Raw genomic sequence first — 15,884 nt, forward strand, 5'->3', positions numbered from 1 at the left:
AGCGAGGCGCGTCGAAAGAATTTCCGCTCCTTTTAACGCTTCGTGCCGTGTTTGTTGCTGGGCGCGGACTGCGTTCACCGCAATGTCGCGTAATGGGTTATCTTTACGGAATGGCGCCTCCTTTCCCGATTGAGTCGTCGGCTTGAAAAAACTTTCTTGCTTCTTTGTGGCAAAGGACGTGGGTGGAGCGGAAAGGAGAAAGTCTTCAATAGAAGCGTTGTGGTGCTTCTCTATCTGTGTTTGCTGTGCTGCGTTTTGCGCGTTATGGCAGGGTTAGGTGCTGGATCGAGTCCAGACAATTTCTGTGGCAGGACTCCCTCGAGAAAAGTTTCCAGCCCGCAGAATGGTTGTCAGTTTTATATTAGGACAGTGTCTGGTGGAGGGTAGAGTACGTAGTGGATGCGCAAACCGATGCCTCTTTTGACGAGGTCGGCTTGAATTAGCTTTCTCCATTGTGCCTTTATTTCATTTTCATCTATCTATCTATCTATCTATCTATCTATCTATCTATCTATCTATCTATCTATCTATCTATCTATCTATCTATCTAATCTTTCTTTCTTTCTTTCTTTCTTTCTTTCTTTCTTTCTTTCTTTCTTTCTTTACACGAAAATAGGCGAATTTGGGTTCCCGCCGTTCCTGTTTCTCAGTCGTTATACTATCAGTTCAAACAAACAAACAAAAATAAAACTCAAAGAAGAAAATGTAGCTCAGTGGCTATAGTGTTAGGCTGCTGAGCACGAGGTCGCGGGATCGAATCCCGGCCACGGCAGCCGCATTTCGATGGGGCCGAAATGCGAAAACACCCGTGTACTTAGATTTAGGTGCACGTTAAAGAACCCCAATTGGTCGAAATTTCCGGAGTCCTTTACTACGGCGTGCCTCATAATCAAAAACTGGTTTTGGCACGTAAAACCATAATTTTTAAGAAAATGTATGCGACGCAAGAGCTATACGTTTGCGCTGGAGTCGATTGCGATCGGGCTGAAAGAAAATTTTAAACGTAGAATCGGCTTTTGGTGAGGTCTCCTAGTGCATAGGCTTTTCGTCAAACATATATGTCTGTAATGAAATTAACGTCATCGCTGGTACACATTTGAATTCTCGTGTTCGTTTAGCTTGATACACTCCGAAATGTCTGTAGTCGGTGACAGCCTAACAATTATAAGGTTATATCTACGCCGTCCAACTAATACAAGATTTGCATAGACGTGACAGCCAATTAGATCCACCAATTTACCCGACGTCAAGGGGTTTCGCGTGTTTGAAACAACTTTTTTGTCTGTGGAGATTGGTCATTGTGTCACTGGTTTCAGGACGAAGCCCGAAAGTCTAGCCACGTTTTATAGGGGATCCTGATGTCACTGCCCAACCAAAGGTAACATTCTAGCTTGAAGAACTAGCTTATATTTTCTAATTAGCCTAGCATTTACGTTAGCCAACCAAAATCATTAAGCTGTGAGCGGACTCCAGCTGGTTCAGCTCTCTTTTAGAGGGGAAGAGCAGGTGCACTGCTTTTTTGTGGGTGTAGCTTTTGTAATTGTTAGGTAGTCACCGACTATAGAAGCTAGCTGTTATTCTTGAACCAAGTTAATCACTCTTAAGTAAACGTTTCAACAACAACATGCAACTACGCATGGCGTCCGCGCCGTTATGTCGCAAGTTATTATTATTATTATTATTATTATTAGTAGTAGTAGTAGTAGTAGTAGTAGTAGTAGTAGTAGTAGTAGTAGTAGTAGTAGTAGTAGTGGTGGTGGTGGTGGTGGTGGTGGTGGTGGTGGTGGTGGTGGTGGTGGTGGTAATAATAGTAGTAGTAGGGAAAAGCAAAAGCCAGACGCCGGGAAGTGCTTCTGGAAACGGCAAGAAAGGAAAGGCGGAGGAAATTAGTCATAATAATAATAATTAATAATAATAATAATAAAGTAGTCTTCGGTTACGATTGAAAAGAGCTGAGTGAGATGATTTTCTCTGCCTTTCATGGCTGTGACTGGGCTCTGCACGAGTTGAAAAAAAAAAAAGTACGGTAGGTGTGCAGGAATAGAAGTAGTAAAGTCACGTTTGCTTTATCGGTGCGTCTGACTGCAGGTCATTGAAGCCGCACGAACATGGCCCGAACGAGCATGTGGGCTCACGAACATCCTTACGCTTAATTTTGCGTTTTCTTTTGTGATTAATGCTATGAAAGCTACAATTCTGTAACGGCATCTTGGTCATGTCGAGGCGCGATGTTAGGCGTGGCGTCTTTTGAACTTTGTTAAGCTCTTAGAATAACCCGCCGTGGTAGTTCAGTGGCTGTGGTGTTGGGCTGCTGAGCACGAGGTCGCGGGATCGAATCCCGGCCACGGCGGCCGCATTTCGATGGGGGCGAAATGCGAAAACACCCGTGTACTTAGATTTAGGTGCACGTTAAAGAACCCCAGGTGGTGAAAATTTCCGGAGTCGTGCACTACGGCGTGCCTCATAATCAGGAAGTGGTTTTGGCACGTAAAAGCCCCCCCCCCCCCCCCAAAAAAGCTCTTAGAATATTCCAGTCTACGCCTTATGTAATTTCTATGTAAATGGTTTGTCTCTGCGCCGAAGTGCCGCCTCAAGACTATCGTACGTAAATATTCGCATGCAATTTAGAACTTGTCCTCGGGTGCAATAATGCAGTACCGCTCATGCGTCATGTACGGATAACCTTGAAGAATCTTGTATTTTTATTCTCCTGGCGTTTCCGCTTAGTTCCCTGTTTTGTGTTTACTTATGTAAGAAAAAGGCGCCATACTGCAGCGGCTCTCTGACCCCCTTTGTTTAGATAGCTGCGAATAGCAGTTATGAGCCCCCGACACCCGGATACGTTTGGAGTAACACGCATGATTTTTTGATAACCTCCCTCTCATCCGGTACTCCTAAACAAAAAAAAAAACTGTGCAGTGACAAACTCTCGAACGAGCGGGTTTGCAATGTCGTAACGAAGGGGACGGCGGTGGAAAAAGAAAAGCAAGAAAATTGGCCTAGTCGCGGATGTACACGGTCGTTCAAAATATGTGCGAACACGGCGAAGCGTGGCCGCGCTCCGCGGAGCGTCAGCGCATCCGGAGCGGTCGCGCATCGAAACAATGTGGCGCAGGCGCACAGGAGTCTGCAGGCGGTGCTTCGTGTCGTCTGCTACAGCGCGGAAGCGCACCATGCTTGCTTTGCTGGGAAGCGCACCTGTGTGCTGGCAGCGCCCTGACGTGCCGAGATGGCATTGTCGCATTTTACTGACTGCAACGCGTTGTTGTTGGTTCCGCATACGGCAACTCAGCAACGTGTGTTTGCAATGCAGCGTTCTCGGTTAAATGCAGGCGTTGTTTCAAATTTCTCAGCTCTAGTGTAGATCCGAGAATCATTCGAGAATCATTCACTAGTACAGAGCAGTCGCTTAGCTTGGCACTTATTTGCAGCAGCTTATCAGCCGCGCCAGCGGATAAGAGATTGCCGTGCCCAAGCTAGCTCCCTCTGCCAGTTGATACCCTTCCACAGGACTGAACAACGCGCTGCAATCAGTAAAATGCGACAGTGCCATCTCGGCACCACGTCTGGACGCTGCCAGCACAGAGTTAGGCGCGCTTCCCAGCAAAGCAAGCACGGTGCGCTTCAGCACTGTAGCAGACGACACGAAGCACCGCCTCCAGTCTGCTGTGCGCCTGCGCCACATTGTTTCGATGCGCGACCGCGCCGGATGCGCTGACGCTCCGCGGAGCGCGGCCACGCTTCGCCGCGTTCGCACATATTTTGAACGACCCAGTACCTGTTGCATAGATCTGAGTTGTTGGTTCATTCCGAGGCTGTTCCAGCTAACATGAACAATGTCTTAAAACAAAGCAAAGCAATCTGTGAAAATTAAATGAACTGCATGTTGTTAGTAACCTCCTGAGAAACCTCGAAGTTTTTTAAAAATATGGTAATTATTACTGGTTATTTAACTTTTCCTAATGTTAACTGTAACGCCGCAATATCAGTGCAAGGGCTTGTAGAGCACTTTTGGAAACATCACGCACTGTGAACGACGCGTTTCCAAATGCGCAGTTTTTTGTTTTTTCGTGGCCGCGAAACCAATGGATGGTTTTATAGACAGACGTTCGGGCGGGCGAGCCTCCACTTTGAAACGGGCCGGTGGGTTGCGCCACCAAGCTCTTGTTCTTATTTGCCTATTGTCTTAACTGTCTTCAAGCACACACGCACACAAACGCACAGGCTGTTAGGTCTCAACACCAGAAAGGGTGTTAATTGAACGTTTGCCACGGTGTCAAACCACCGCACCTCCTATCCAGATGATAACGCAGCGTGGACACTGACGGTTGAAGGTTGCTCACCCCACCATTACCTGGAAACCTGAGCAAAGGATAAAAAGGAGGGAACCACGACAACGAATGGAGAGGCGCAGTTAATTAGACGTTGGCGACAAGTCAAATAATCACCCATCCCGCAGCACTTATCCACCCGTGAAGACAGCCTGTAAGCCGGCTGTTGCAGGGTTCCATGAAAGGCCCTTAATCTGCCCTTTACTTGGCAGCCTGAGCGAAGGAGAAAGCGGGGGGGGGGGGGGGGGGCAAAGACGAACGAACGAGGTGTCGCCGGTTGATTTCTTTCCACAGATTCCATACCAGTTTCTTCGGAGGCGGAGTTACTACGGGTTATGGCAAGCACGGGCGTGGTATCCCAACGGAGTTGACGATGGTGATTTGCTGCTGGACAGTCTTCAGATTCCCTACTCGAGACTTTTCGAGAGTGACGACAGAGGGTCCTGATGTGAATTTGGACGTTTAACTTGCTCCTGCGTGAAGTGGGCTTCAGTAACTGGAGCAGTGTAACTAAGCTAAATAAACCATTTTCCTTCATCTTCTACAACCTGACGTAGCAGTCGATGTGGGCTCCAGTTGGTGGATTCATTTCCCTAACGCCGCCCTAAGCCGCAACAATTCGTTAGCAAATGGCACACACAAAGAATTCTCAGCAACTAACTTTCCGAACCGCTATTGGGAACTTTGTACGCTTCCGTTATTTGTGGTCTCCCGTACTTTTCTACCACCAAACTTCCTATCGCCTCTCACTAACCTCTCTTGCGCACATGTTTACTTTTCCCCTGCTGTCCCTGAACCCAAGGGTATCGTGGAGGTCAGACGAGCCTAAACCGACCGCTTTGTAGATATCTTCACGTTCTAATAAAGCGTTCCATCGTTTCCCTAGCTTTACCGCGGCAAGCGCATGCTTCTTCTTCCTTGGTGTACATCGCTTTATATCTACGCGTCCTGAGCCACCCTGACCTCGCTTCGAAAAGTAAAGAGCTTCCATTTGAGTTTTAAATTGTTCCTTTCCTGATTTCGATTTTTACCCTTTAGCTAGTTACTCATAGCAGGTTTATTTTCCATTGCCGCTGCCAAGGTGATTGTCTAAGCCTCTTTGGCGTTGCGTTTGACGTTCTTTGTTGCCATGTTGCTTATTATACCCGTCGCATACTTGCTGGTAAGCTTCATAGTTCCTTTCCTCCACTGTGAGTCAACGTCGTTCCTGTACAATACCTGTACAATGAAACGCCGCTTGCGCGCCTCCAGTGATTTTATTTTAAGCGCTGTGTTAGGATCGGCCTGCAGGGGTACTGCTCTGCAAAACTATCTCAGCCCGCTGCAGGTGCTTCGATCGATCCGTGGTGGTGGCGCCCTTAGAGAACAGCGAGAACGACAGCGCTAACCAACCATGAAATACCTTGGAGAACTTGACTACGGCGGCGTTAATCCACCATGCGCCTCGTTCGGCGAATCGGCGACTACAGGAGAAAGGCAGCTCTGGAATTTAGAGGCTCCGGACAAGGGACAACCGGCGGCCACGCTGCGGGGGTCAGCTCTGGGTCAGCGCAGGTCGACTGCGTTGACGTTTGACGCTGCGAATCGGCAGTGAAAGCTGTGCGTACGTGTGTGTGTAAACCCCCTTCCCTCAAAAGGGGGCCGGCTGCGATGGCGTCGAACGTTTTTGCCTCACCTAGGGATCTAGGGAACACGAAGTGCTTATAAGCAGCTGTCGTCGGCTGCTAGTGTGTGCTCGTAAGCTGCGTGCTCGTCAGTGTGTTTGGAGCTTCGTGCTCGTATGCTGTATGCTTCGTCTTGCGTGCTCCATTTGGGAGTCACGCTAGACTGCGTAAATGTATCCCATGTTCAAATGTAAATATTGTAAATAAACCCTGTACGCCTAAGTTCCTCCGAAGTCCCTCTCTACGACCTTCAACCCTTAAAAATGGTGGCAGCGGCGAGATCGTCTCACAACTCCTTCAACTGTATGCCAGCGGTGGGATCGCCCGACAAATCTTACAGCTGCAACAAGAGCTACGCAAACTAAAAGCACTGTTTTCAAACGGGCTCACAACCCTTGTATTGACATAGTAGGCGTGGAGTTAAGGAATGAATGCATTCTGTGGTTTTACGTGCCAAAACCAAGATTTGATTATGAGGCACGCCGTAGTGGGGAACGCGAGATTAATTTTGACCACAAAAAGGATCTTCAACGTGCCCCCAATACACGGGACACGGGCGTTTTTACATTTCGCCCCCATCGAAATGCGGTCGCCGCGGCCCGGATTTGATCCCGCGACCTCGTTCTTAGCAGCGCAACACCATAGTCACCAACAACCACTGCGGGTGTGGAGTTAAGGAATAAAAAGTTTATGGATTAATCAGTACTAATTACTCGACTATAGTAAGAGCCGAAAAATACTGGATGCTTCTTCTGGGCTTGCTAAAAGCATACCGTTGATTTCATCAGCACGGAAGCCTTCGCTTTAATGAAAATTATCGTATAACTTGGTTAATAACTAAGGCTACGAGCAGCGCGAGAGGAGACAAGGCAACTCGTAAAAGCAGCTTCACATCCAGCCGGTTTCGTACCGCGTGTTCACGCTGTCGCCAGCGCACTCCACAGCACGCACCTCGCTCGTTTTAGAGGCAAGTGTCTCGGCCTCCGTAGAATCATTGTACTACGTGTTCCTTTCTTCGTCCGTCGCTGTAGCTTTCTTGGTTGCTCTGGAGCAGAGTGCCTCGATGCGCGCATCCCCCATATCTGTTGTATATCGCCGGCTCCTTTCAGCTCGATCGCGAGGCAGCGGTCTCGTGTGGCGCGCACCGAAAGTCGTCCTTGCACTTCGTCGCTGTCGCGGTGGCGCCGACAGTGAAAGTGAAGCTGGGCATAGTAGGATAGAACTTAAAAAAAAATGGCAGTTGGCAACCAAGGCACAGGGACCGTGCGGGGTTGTTACTCCGCCAGCCAACAGAAGCAAACGAAATCGTCGTCATGCGACCCATTCAAAATGACGTCGTACTTGATATCTCCGGGGCGTCTCTTGTTCTTGATGTCTGTTCATCGGCGGAAGCGATAAGGTGTGCAACAGACATTGACAAATTGCATGAAGTCTGAGCAGTTGACTCTTCAAAAGTCCGCGGTGCAGTTAATTTCACTGCTTACCCCATTTTACTCATGAAACTTCACTGCCAACTGAAGTGAAACTTGAAAATAAATAATTGCAGGGAAGCAAGCGTTTTGTTTCAAGTCAATAAAGAATTCAACTTTTACCGTTCCGCTATAATAGACGAGTGAAAATGTACAAAATTACGCGCTTAAATATTATTTTTGTGCACGGTTACCATCTTAGGTAACAGGGAAAGTTTGAAGTACGAACTGTTTGCGCAGCCTCGCGGAAGAACATTGGCTGGCGGTTATGAGAAAAAAAAACGGTGCGGTCGTTAGCTCTCAAGTGTGCTCTGCTGCACAAAAAGCGTCGGTTAAATTACATTGCGCAGGAGGAGGAGGAATAAACTTTTATTGTAGAACCAGCACTTTATGATGGCCGGGCCTACGCCTCCCACGAAGGGACGTCGAGGGCTTGCCTCGCCGCCGCCTCGCGGGCGTGCTGGGTCGCCCAGGTTTGGTCGTCGAGGGTGGAGCTCCGCAGAGCCTCATGCAACCTCGACGAGAGAGTCGTGGTGTTAGTCTGTGCGTACTGTGCTGGGCACTCCCATAGCATATGCGAAAGCGTAGCCGGGTGAATTCCACAGCACCGGCAGTTGGGGGTAGTGTAGACGTCCGGAAATATAAGGTGGAGGCGGGCGGGTGAAGGGTACGTGTTTGTTTGTAGTAGACGCAGGGTGGTAGCCTGCGCCCGGCTGAACTTTGGGTGAGGCGGGGGGAAGATTCGGCGACTCAGGTAAAAGGCCTTAACAAGATCGTTATAAGTTGTCAGACTGTCCCTGGTGTCCAACTCATCTCCAGTGACTCCGGCGCGGTTGACTAGGCCTCGCGCAATGGAGTGGGTGACCTCGTTGAGATTGGGGAGGTGTGGGTGGACAGGGCCCGCATGGGCCGGGATCCATGTTAGGGAGATTATGCTGTCTTTAGAGTGTGGTGCCTGGCAGAGGATGCGAAGAGCTTGGGGACAAATACGCCCTTTGCTGAAGTTAGTAACGGCTGAGCGAGAGTCACACACTATGGTGTGACAGGTGGGATCTAAAGTGGCCAGGGCGATGGCCACTTCTTCAGCCGTCTCTGCAGTGGGGGTAGTGACGCTGCAGGCATGGTGTAGGGCTCCATCGCGTGTGGCAACGGCCACAAATCGTGTGCCATGGGAGTATCGGGCTGCATCAACAAATGTGACGCCAGGTACGTTGGCAAGGACTTTTATGATAGCTCCGGCCCGAGCTTGGCGCCGGGCCCTGTTATATTCAGGGTGCATATTCCTAGGGATAGGGTCTATGTAGATCCAGCTACGGATGTCGGTCGGGATCGGTTGCTTGGGGCCCTGTTGCTGATGGTAGGTGAAGCCAAGCGTGGACAGAATAAAGCGCCCCGTTTCAGTATGGGTGAGCCGTTCAAGCTGAGAGCGTTGTTGGGCTTCAATGAGTTCGGAAAGGTTGTTGTGAACTCCCAGTTGGTTGAAGAGTTCAGTGCTGGTGCAATGTGGGAGACCAAGTGCTTGCTTGTAGACCCCTCGTATGAGGGTGTCGAGCTTGTTCTGCTCAGCCCGGTACCAGTTGAGGTACGCAGCAACGTAGGTGATGTGGCATATGACAAAGGATTGGACGAGTCGGAGAAGGCTTTCTTCTTTGAGTCCTCCTCGACGGTTAGATATACGTTTAAGAAGTCGTAGGGTGTTTTGAGATTGGGCACAGATCTTGTTGAGAGCCAAGGCGTTGGAGCCGTTGGTAGAGATGGTGAGACCGAGAACCCGGATACTAGGGACGTTTGGGATAGGACTGCCATCTTGAAGGCGTAGGGTGATGGCGTCACAGGGTCGGTGATCAGATTGGTGTTTGGGAGGGCGACCCCGCTGAATGGGCTTGTATAGCAGAAGCTCCGATTTAGCCGGCGAACAGCGCAGTCCAGTCCCTTGGAGATAGGCTTCAACCGTGTCAATCGCCGTTTGGAGGGCTGATTCCACTTGACCATCACTGCCTCGGTACGACCAGATGGTGATGTCGTCGGCGTAGATGGTATGGTTGATATTGTCGACTTGCTGTAGCTGCTTGGCAAGGCCAATCATGACTAAGTTAAAGAGCATGGGAGAGATAACGGAACCTTGCGGGGTGCCTTTGCTGCCAAGGGGAAGCTGGTCTGATCGTAAATCCCCGGCCGAGAGGGTAGCCGTGCGATTGGAGAGAAAGTCACGGATGTAATTGTAGGCTCGCTCTCCCAGCTGGAGGTTGGAGACCTGATCAAGGATAGCTGCATGGGAAATGTTATCAAAGGCTTGAGTGAGGTCGAGTCCGAGAATGGCTTTCATGTTACGAGAACGATCGTTGAGCACTTGATGTTTGAGCTGCAACATAGCGTCTTGAGTAGAAAGGTGAGGGCGAAATCCAATGATGGTGTGGGGATAGAGAGAGTTGTCCTCGAGGTGACTGTTGATGCGTGCTAAGAAGGCGTGTTCCATCACCTTGCCTACGCATGAAGTGAGGGAGATGGGCCTTAAGTTATTGAGGCTAGATGGTTTGCCAGGCTTTGGGATTAAGATAACGTTGGCAGTCTTCCAGGCGGCTGGAAGGGCACCACTGCGCCAGCAATCGTTGATGTAGTCTGTCAGATGGGACACGGACTCGTCATCGAGATTGCGAAGGCTTTTGTTAGTGACCCCGTCTGGCCCTGGAGCAGAACGACCGTTAAGCTTGCGTAGAGCGGCGTGTATTTCAGATACGCTGAAATCGGCGTCTAGTGTAGGGTTGGGGCTACCGATGTAATTGCTGTGTGGACTGACTTGTCCCCTGGAGATATATCTGGTGCAGAGGTAGTCAAGCACCTGTTGTGGACCTTGCTTAAGGGTCTCCGTATAAAGGAGCTTCTGCAGCCGATCCTGTTGGGTGGTGCGAGTGGTGGTATTATCAAGCAGATGTTTGAGGAGTTGCCACGAGGAAGGGCGATGAAGTTGTCCATCCACCGTGTTACACAGCTCAGTCCATTGTTGCCGGCTGAGGATTTGACAATGCTCCTCGATGGCTGTGTTCAGTTTCGAGATCTTGCTTCTGAGGCGACGGTTTAGGCGCTGCCCCTTCCATCGAGCTAGGATGGAGGCTTTAGCCTCCAGAAGATGGGCGAGGCGGCTATCCATGCGTTCAACTGAGGCATCTGTAGTTACCACCCGAGTGGCCGTTTGAACATCAGTGCGTAGAGCTTGCATCCAGGTGTTAATGTCGGTAATGCCTTCTGCTGAGGTAGAACCTATGCGTATTTTTCGAAAAACATCCCAGTCGGTAATGGTGAATTCTTTAGTGGGGGCAGGGGCGGCAGCGAGTTGGGGTAAAGAGAGAGCAAGGATATAATGGTCGCTGCCCAGGTCTTGCTGGGTATTGGTCCAGTGTGCATTGGTGATATGTTTGATGAAGGTGAGGTCGGGGGTAGAGTCCCGGGTAGTGGAAGTACCGAGGTGTGTAGGAAAGGAGGGATCCGTGATGAGCGTAAGGCCTAAGTCGTGGTAATCTTGCCAGAGGTTGCGAGCTGCAGCTTCCGTGCGAACGTAGCCCCAGCCTGTATGGGCGAGGTTGAAATCACCGCCGATGAGTAGGGGGTGCGCTCCAGCTACGTGAAGAGCCTTCTTAAAGAGGGTGAGGAAGCGACACCTTGCTTTATCCTTGGGGCTATTGTATATGTTCAGAAGGAAGATGCATTCTTTCCGTTTACGATTGGGAATTAATTCGAGGAATAGATGTTCGATGTGAGGACTATTGAGATCATGTTCAATAACAGGAATACGACGCCGTACTAGGGTGGAGACCCGGCGAAGAGGGTGGGTGGTATGGAAGGTTTGATAACCGGGGAGCGTGGTCGGGGCGTTGTTGGTTTCTTGAAGTAGGATAGCATCCGGGCGGCGGGTATGTTGGCGTAGGTATTGATTGAGTACTGGTTGTTTTTGATGAAAGCCTCGGCAGTTCCACTGCCAAATGAGGGCGTCTTGATTAGTGTGAGCCATGGTGGGAGATGGTGGATGTCGCCATCGGCGTACCGGAAGGGTCGCATTGCGCAAGTCCACGAAATAAACTATAAACGAATTTGCTTCTGCTCTGTGGGCATGCGCGCTACGTGGCACGTGCCCCTAAGTGGTGCAACAATACGGACCAATCGGTTTTGAGTTCTTTTGACACTAGTGATGCGCAAGTTGCTTAGGTGCTTTTCATGCCTCTCGTAGCCCTGGTGTACCCTTGAGACCTTGAATACTCCTTGATTCGATTTTAACGCGGTAGCTTTAAGGGCCCCGTGTCGCAGAAAATCCGGCGTCGGCGGAGTTGTCCGTGAGCGAAAGTTTCCGTATGTATTTAGATATATGTATACACCACTCCTTACTATATGGCATGTGGTATATGCGGGTTGTACTGCCACACCATTCTATCACTATAGTTGCTCATACCATATCTTAGTGTTGACAAAGTTATTCCTCGTAATATTGAGAATGATAGCCCACAAAATCTGTCATGAAACAAAACACCGACAGCGCGTCACCTTTATGATAAAGTCTTCTCAGACCTAATTAAAAGTGCGAAACAGTAACAGAAACCTGAAAATTATATTTTTTTTTTTGGCGCGACTTTGCACTACCTCCGGTATCGGCCCACGCAAGAGGCCGCGTTTCTACCAGAATACTCGCCTTCGTGCATAGCCTTCGCTGCTAGCTGTTAGGGTTGGCGTCTGACACCACGTGGCGAAAGGAATTTCATCCGACCATCTTCGCCGAAATGAGGCGTGACTTCTCCTACGATGGTGGGCGTCCCGCACCTCGCGCAAGAAGAACTTTCTCTCACCCGACCCTCTTCCACCAGGCCTCGTCGAAATGAAGCGTGACTTCTAAATTCGACATGACCGTTTCGAGTGCGCGCGCGTGTTTGTGCTTGTGTGTGTGTGTGTGTGTGTGTGTGTGTGCGTGTGCGCGCGCGCGCGAGTTTAGAGAGGCTCTTTCCTCGAATTGGACCTGGAAGAGAACTTTCACGAACCCGCTAAGCGCAGAAAAGGTGGACAGACGTCTACAATTCCGGGAGGCGGGACGACTTCTTCCTTTCAGCAAGCTCGGTATAACCAGAGGAGGAGGGGCCCTCCTTTCGTGTCGGTCACGGGACATCGATGAAGCAAGATCCGGCCCACAATTGTAGAGAGCCTATTTAAGGGGCTCCGAAATGTACTTTTAATGACTTCATGCTCTTCTCATTTTCTTCATCTACCTTTGAATTAACCGTGCAAGTTTCGCCCTAGAAAATCGTCTCGCCCTTGCTTGGTTGCCATTGTCTGCCGGATGCCTGCAGCCCGCCGACAACGCTACGCTACCCAATAAGTAACGTCGGTCGAGCTTCGATCGGCAGGCGCCGCTACTACTCGGCAGCAGTACGTTACGCTACCCTGGAGTACGCAACAAACTGACTGGCAGCGATTTTGATACGGAACCCTGGCGACCCCAACTTGGACGACAACTACGAGATCGTAGCCTCTTCGTCCTGGCGACAACGTTCGGAAGGAAGGTGTCTGGATTCATGACTGCGTATGGTGAGTGCGCGGCTTTTCTTCACTGAGATATCACTTGGCTTTAAGTATTTTTTGGAAAGCACATTGCAGTGATTTTTCCTTGAACCGTTGACGGAAGTTTGAGTACGTCAAGGTTGTATAGAATGAAGATTTAGCAGCACTAAGGGCAGCCATGAACTTGAAGGCACTTAAGAAGCCGGAATTGTTGAGCTTGGCCAAAGAGTTGGGCCTCCAAATTGCTGAATCAAAGAGAAAGCCGGATATCATTGAGGCAGTCGAAGCGATCGGGGCCGACGACGATGAACTGACGGAATGCCTAGAGAGCATCGCAGAGAATGAGCAAGAGCGTAAGCGCCTAGAGAAAGAGGGAAAAAAGAGCGTAAGCGCCTAGAGGAAAAAGAGGAGCGCGAGCAGGCAGCACGTGAGGCCAAAGAAGAGCGCGACCTCGAAATGAACTGCCTAGAGATTGAGCTCTTGAAAGCTCAAAATTCTTAAAGACCTAGCCCAGAGGCACGTGAAAGCGAGCGCAGAATGACAGATTTGATGGCACCGTACGCAGTAGGGGAGGACATAGGTCTTTTTTCTGGTACAGTTTGAGCGCATGTGTGAGAAGGCAAAATTCGCGAGAAACACGTGGCCGCAACGCTTGCTTACGTTACTGCCACGTGAGGTAGCTGATATCATCGCCCGCACGGGGAAAGAAGCAGAGGACTTCTTGAAGTCAAAGCGAAGCTGCTTAAAAAGTACACTCTAAGAAAAAAAGGACTAAAAGGGGTGAGGAGGTCAGTCCTTTTGGGGACTAACTGATTTGCCACAACCATTAGTCCTTTTGGGGACGAACTGTTACTCCCCATGCGCTTACTCCTTCGGGGACTAACAGTTGCCCCTGCCCGATGGTCCTTAAGGGAGTAACGGTAATTCGTTCCGATGCTCCGCAAAGGTGGAATTAATTAAATCAGGCATTTATACCCTAATAAAAAAAATTGATGAGGTGAAAAAAAATGTGCCCGAGAGCAGGATTCGAACTCGCATCCTTTCGCTCACAAGTCAGGTACTCTAACCACTTCGCCACGCCGCTTGGTTGACAAGACGGGATATTTAAACAAGGTTAAGCATGGGAACACAAGTGCGGCAATATCACAGTGACTCCGTATTTTCTGCAAGCTATGCAGTGAGAGTGTAACGTTGAGTGTACTTGCAACCATAAGCGACTGCGAAAAGAAATCAGCCCGAGTATTCGGGCTGATTTCTTTCGCAGTCGGGGCACCGAAGATGACAGAGAAGGGCAATTTCTCTGTCACTTAGCGTGTGCCGTTTGAGCTACACATCGCTTCAGTTCGCAACCTCCTTGGAACGGAAGGAACTTAAGTACTATTGACCAAGAAAATCTAGCCGTCCATCAATGACTTGTGCGTTTAATGTGTATCGCTCACTTATGGGGTGCGCACGAAGGGCGTGCCTCCTCACATTCCAGTTTTAAGTTTCACGTAATTTTCTCACGAAGAGGCAAAGTGCTGCTTTGCATGTAGTTCAATAGAAAATGCACTAACTTCGAACCGTTCACGATTTATAGACAATACCGTTGTCGCCGCATTGCTCTATGACACGGACGGAAACAGCGAAGCACCTGGGGAGTAACTGTTGCTGTTCGTCCTCCCATTGCTCTCTTTTCGGGCAGGGACTAAACACTTACTCTCCGAAATTTGCACGCGGCACGCACATTCATGCAGTTAGTCCTTTGAGGGACGAAAGCGCCCTTTTTAGGACTAACGGCGCAGTTACTCCCGTTTTCCCCGGGATTTTTCTTAGAGTGTACAGATTGTCAGCGGAAGCATTTACGCTAAAATTCAGGGAAGTCGAGAAAACCAAAAGTGAGTCAAACTCAGATTTTGCATACACCTTGGAGGTAAACCTGAAGGAATGGCTTGGAGAAGAGGGTTTACTCGGCGACGCTAAAAAGACAATGCAGTGCATTGCTTTAGAACAGTTCTACCGCCGGTTGACGGTAAACATCAAGTATTGGGTTCAGGATAGGCCAGGCGTAGACACTGTTTCGAGACCGGCTGATCTCGCTGAGGATTACGTAACTTGCCGTGCGGACGAAGGTAACGAAGCTCCTAAGAAGGAGGTAACTAAATACAGACCCGACAAGCCAAAGCGATGGTCAAAGTCGAGTCGGTATAAAACACTGGAAAATTCAGATTCGGTGAAAACTAGTGACGAGTAATGCGAGGGAGTAAAGGATTCACCCGAACAGAGGGCAGAAAGGCAAAAGAGAAAAGCTTTCGAGGCCAAGAAACCAATAGTTTGCTACAACTGCCAGTAAACGGGGCATATCTCCGTGGGATGCAGGAATCCCAAACTAGTGTTGATGTCGCTGAGTAGTAACGCAGAAAATCTGAACTTGCTAGAACCATACATTCGAGACCTCGTGGTAAACGGCAAACCGTGTAGAGTGCTTCGCGACTCGGCAGCCACAATGGACGTGGTGCACCCGTCGTACGTAGAGGAAGACCAATTCACAGGAGAATGCGCCTCGATAAGGCAAGCTGTAGATGCCTCTAGTGTTTGTCTCCCTGTGGCCAAGATTCGTATCGAAGGCCCTTTTGCAGTACTAGACACTGAAGCCGCCGTCTCGGCGCATCTCGCGCCTCAGTATCCATATTTGTTTTCTAACAAATCTGAGGATTTGCTGCGACGCAGGGGACTCGGATTTAGTGAAGGGATAGTGCGAGCCTTAACTTGTTCCGAGGCAAGGGAGCTCGCGGCCAAGGCAGCGTACGAATGTCCAGTGGTGAAGGAAACAGGTTTAACTGAGGATTCGTCACCCTGCACCAAACAGGACAGCCCTATAGGGGATAATGCGGAAAGTGCAC

At 49.7% G+C, this 15,884-nt stretch overlaps 1 protein-coding gene across 10 annotated transcripts in view; it reads left to right on the forward strand.

Annotated features, from left to right (window-relative positions):
• Sin1 (SAPK-interacting protein 1) overlaps positions 1 to 15,884 on the forward strand; it is a 213,565-nt gene that overhangs the window by 105,931 nt on the left and 91,750 nt on the right. The gene's annotated exons all lie outside the window — the stretch shown is intronic.

The sequence above is a fragment of the Dermacentor albipictus genome, unplaced genomic scaffold (assembly GCF_038994185.2).
Source record: "Dermacentor albipictus isolate Rhodes 1998 colony unplaced genomic scaffold, USDA_Dalb.pri_finalv2 scaffold_13, whole genome shotgun sequence".
In the NCBI taxonomy this organism is placed as follows: Eukaryota; Metazoa; Arthropoda; class Arachnida; order Ixodida; family Ixodidae; genus Dermacentor; species Dermacentor albipictus.